The following is a 5,404-nucleotide window of genomic DNA, read 5'->3' on the forward strand; positions in this document are numbered from 1 at the left end:
ATTAATTTGAATTATTTGGGTTTATAGCGGGTGGGTCATTCTACAGAAACGTCCACTTTTGGTATGACAAAATGTCTTAAAATATATTTCTTTTTTTAACATTTAAACTTAGACCACATTATTATATTACACTTGGACTTTATGAATACACATAAATGACAGCTTAATGATTTTTTATTTTTTTTGTACATTTATTTAAAGATTGCATGTCCCCTTTTTTTGTCACTGGTGTTACCTTACTACTTTGGCATTTGTAAACATTTTTATGAAATATTATTTCTCAATTTTTTTCTGCACATTCAGTCAGAGTTACAGATTAATAATAATAATGCAAAAAATAAGGAGATTATGTGTTATTTATTTTAATCAGGTTAGTTAAAAGTGTGATTGAATGATGTTAATTCGATTGCGCAACCATGTATTTGCTATAACAATAAAAATCTTTGAAAAACAGTTATAAACCAGTAATGATGCAATCCTTTAAATCTTAATTCTTGAGTGTAGCAGAATTCAATTAATGTAAAATTATTATCATGTCACATATGACATTTTATTTAATGTGACAGACAAAAAACAGTAACACCAGTGACAAAATGAATCACCAGTGACGTATACATAAGACCAAAGATCCTTAATTTTTCAACTAGAATTAAGTAGTTTGGACTAAATTTTTACATTTGGTGTACAATAAAAGACTATCGTTGACACTTAGTGAAAGCAGTCAGTAAAAGATCATAAACAACATGCACTAACAGCACTAAAGTCGCTGCACTGAATTTAGCCAAATCCCCTTAATTTAGCCATATCTGACCAAAGGAGGATTAACAATGAGAAAGAAAAGTTAGAATCATGTAATCTTAGTGCTTTTTTATGCAAAATAACTAAATGAATAGCTTTAAATAAAGTTTATCTATAAACGGGTAACACCAGTGACGGTGACACCAGTGATATTTTCATAAAAAGGTAACACCAGTGACAGTAACACCAGTGACATTTTTCATGAAAAATGCATTTTACAAAATGGCTGCTGCAAGGAATCAATCCACATGTTGTGAATCATGATATATTCACTAAATTAAGTAATTTAATCCATTTGTATTCTAGTTTTTTATAATTCCCTAGCAATAAAGTAGGTCACACCAGTGACTTCAACTAAAAGCTTCATATGAAAACATGATTTTATAATTAAAATATCTGATAACTGAAAAGAGATAGTGGACTTTCCATTGGCCTTTCTTCATTGATCTTCAGGAAATAGAAAGAAGGAAGTCAAGTGATGTCATCAGTGTGATTTTTTCTTTCAAAATAAGAGATTTTTGTTAAAGGTAACACCAGTGACACAACACCAGGGGACCACTACATTCATTAAAAAATGTATAATATTTATTTAGCATTTGGTTTTTTTATGTCATTTACATTATACATTTGATAGTTATGCATACATTATTGTATTTGAAATGGTAGAAAAACCTGTTTGTGAGCTCAAAATAAAGCACGTTCCCTCTGTACATGACTGTGGGGACGAGCACTTCTGTGGCGCTTGGAATTTTTATAATTAATTAAAAAACAAATATTGCCACATTGATGGCTCAACAAGGTTTCATTGTTCAAATAACATATTGTTTCATATTAAAATATAAAAAAATTGTAATCCTAAAGTGTTTTTTAAGTGTAATATTTCTGTAAAGTCTAGGGACAGAAAAGTGGACGTTTCTGTAGAATGACCCGGGTATAGATCTCACCTTATTGATGAACAGGATTTGTAGTTTGTGAGTAAAGCTGCAAATTCCTCCATTAACGTCAGCTGTCTTTGTTATAATCCTCTGATATACGTGCAAGTGAAAATCGCTGCGTGGCATAAATTATAAATATATTATATTTATAAATATATTACGTAAACGCTCATTATTATGGTTTATTCTCTCCAGTATTTAAGAAATTAATATAAATGTGATTAGTCAACTAATGGCTTAAATGAACAACTACTAGTCGACTAGAAAAAAACTTATTTCATATATTTTCGATCCAGCATGTCACAAAGGGTATTCTGGTCTGAGCTTGCGCTCCGCTCGCATGTTCTGACACACTGACACACACACACATATACACACACACACACACACACACACACACACACACACACACAGAGCATCGTAAATTATTATCAATTTAAAATTACATTTGTGTATGACTATACCTATTTCTTTACAACAAAACGCTTTGCAGGTCCATCATCTCTAGTCACACACCAATCATCATCAGTTAGGCTAGCCTATGTGTCCCACCCCAACACACACACCAGCTCAATTCAAGTAACGCTGCATTTTTGTCAGTAATGGTAACGGCATTGTAACAGGGGAAAAAGTAATTAGTTTGATTACTCGTTACTGAAAAAAGTAACGCCGTTAGTTTTATAATGGCGTTATTCCCATCACTGGTGATAGGTAAAATTTTACCTAAACTTTTCGCAGATCACATCACAAATGAGTAGACCCCTTCTGAACAAATACAAAAGATGTATTTTCTTTATGATCACCAATACATTTCATGGAAAGATGGCAAAACTAAAATGTATTAAACATATACATAATAAAAACTGAGACTGTCATTAATAGCCATAAAATAAGTAAATTAGCCAATTTTGTTTAAATTAAGGATTGCAGAAATGAGTACACCCTAGATTTAATTCAACAAATGTATAATATTCTAGCACTTAGTATTCCCTCCATAATTTTGAATATACTGTTCCGACCCTTCTTGGCACGGAGTGTACAAGTTCATTACAAATTGTAACATCTGTGTGTAACTCATGGATGATGAGCTAAATGCCCTGATCTTTAATGGGGAGTGTTGCTCAACTCGCTTCTACAGAATCCCCCATAGGCAAAGACATGAAGACATGTGCACGAGCCAAAAGAGAATGTTAAAGTTCAGCATTTTTTGATAATTATATAGAGAGTCAAACAGGCCCAAGCAGTTTTGTTCTGATGATTGATCTGCTGCCAGATTGGGTAACACTTTATAATAACGTTCAGTTATAAGTCACTTGTAAATTATTAGTTAATGATGAACTAATAATTTACAAAACATGATTATATGTTCATAAATGACTGATAAGTGATATGTTAACATTTTATGAATGTTTTATTAATTCAGTTATAGGTCATTTATAAATTATTAGATAATGTTAAACAAATCATTTACAAAACATGAACATACATTCATATATGATTAATAAGTGATATGCTAACATTTTATTAATGTTTTATTAATTTGGCTATAAGTAATTTATAATTTATTAATTAATGATCAGTGATTAGTTAATGAGTATTAGTAAATTATCATTAGTAAATGATCAGTATATGATTTATTTATGAAGTTGTAAGCTGGTCTGTGTTCAAAAGCACAAACATGCAGGTATGCTAAAGCACTATTTTTTAAGAAGAGTAATTTATTTGTTTCGAAGTGGATAAACATTTATAAATGCCTTACAGTCAGGTGATTCCTGTGGATTATATTAAATCCTTTCACTCATCAGCACAGACTTGTGTTCTGTGTGAAGTGTGTGGGGTCTAGTGATGAAGTGAATGTCTGAACCGGTTTTACCTTCCACTGAAGCTCATATCAGGTGCACAGAGTTAAACACTCCATGTGTGTCAGAGAAGACAGCTGTCTATACCCTCACCAGTCAGCACTTACACTGCACTACACACTACAAAGTGTTCAACACCTGTTATAGATGATGTGTAAATGCATGAATAAATCATTTACAAAGCTTTCTGCATACCCTATTCTAAAGTGTAAACTATTCTTCACTTGTAAATGTGTTACACATCATTTGTAGACCTTTCTTACCTGTTACAAATTATTTGTATATGTATACAAGTCATTTATAACACTTTCTGCATCCCCTATTCTAAAGTGTAAACTATTCATCACTTATAAATGTGTTACATATCATTTATAGACCTTTCTTTCCTGTTACAAATTATTTGTATATGTATACAAGTCATTTATAACACTTTCTGCATCCCCTATTCTAAAGTGTAAACTACTCATCACTTATAAATGTGTTACATATCATTTGCAGATGTTCCTGTTACATGATCCATCTCACTCCATCACTTTACCCAAGCTTAAAATTTACATTATTTAAAAAAAAATAATAATAAAATAAATAAATAAATAAATCAACACTCTGCCACCGTTTAACCAGCACTTAAAGGTCCTCTAAGCGATGTCACGCGTTTTTAGGCCAAAACATTTTTTTTCACATACAGCAAACATCTCCTCACTATCTGCTAGCTGCCTGTTCCCTGAACACACTGTAAAAAAACGCGGTCTCTGTAGTCGCCACAAGCTCCAAAAATGACAACAAAAACAAACTGGTGCAGCCTGGACCACGAATTATAATAAACATGCTCCAGCCAATAACCGACAAGAATGATTTTAAATGCGCGTTCATGACTGTTTCAGGAAGCACGGATGGGAGGGGAGGAGGAGGCGGAGGGAGGGTCTAGCTAGCCTCTGTTTTGTTTGACAACACTTCGAACGTCAACAGGAAGTTACTCCGCTCAGGATCGCTTAGAGAACCTTTAATCATTTAATTTTTTATCTTGTTTTTCATGGAACAGCTCCTCACCATAACATGAAAACGCACCATAAACAGATAATAAACGTAGTCCATTATTTCGTGCATTATTTTCAAGTCTTCAGAAGTCGTACGATGCCATCGTGTGAGGAAAATATTCTTATAACGTAATATATCCATTATACATTAATAATCGTATCAATCCACCGTTTCATAACTTTCAAATTAAAATTGGCGCGTCTAACAATACGACACAGGTTTGCGGCATTGACGTCAAACCTCGCTCCTTATTGGCTGTCACATGTGATTTGCGACTACCATAGAGTGTTTGCGACATGCTGAATTTAAGTTGCTGTGTTAGATTCAACGCTACTCTTAAAAGGATGGTAATGCAGATCAGAGGAATGTTTGCAGCGATTAAACACTTTAATTTCATTCTGTTACTCACACAAAATTATGATTTGCTGTCATTTCGCTGGTAATGTAGCACACGCGTCATTTTGTGTGTTCTGTATAACGTTACTGCTTTTTGTAATGTTTTAAATAAATTATTGGGTAACACTTTACTTGAAGGGGTGTGCATAAGACTGACATGACACCTTCATAATCATGACATGACACATGTCATGAATATGAAGGAGGTTTTATGCATGTTTATGACAACTGTCATTAAATGTCATTCGCTCAATTATGTCATTTTTAATGCAAAGATGACATTGTTTGAGATGTCTTTGTTATGACAACTTGACATAAACCAACACATCATAACCTGTCAGTGTCTTTGTCATGACAACTTGACATTAGCAAAACATC

The sequence above is a fragment of the Megalobrama amblycephala genome, linkage group LG15, assembly GCF_018812025.1.
Source record: "Megalobrama amblycephala isolate DHTTF-2021 linkage group LG15, ASM1881202v1, whole genome shotgun sequence".
NCBI lineage: Eukaryota > Metazoa > Chordata > Actinopteri > Cypriniformes > Xenocyprididae > Megalobrama > Megalobrama amblycephala.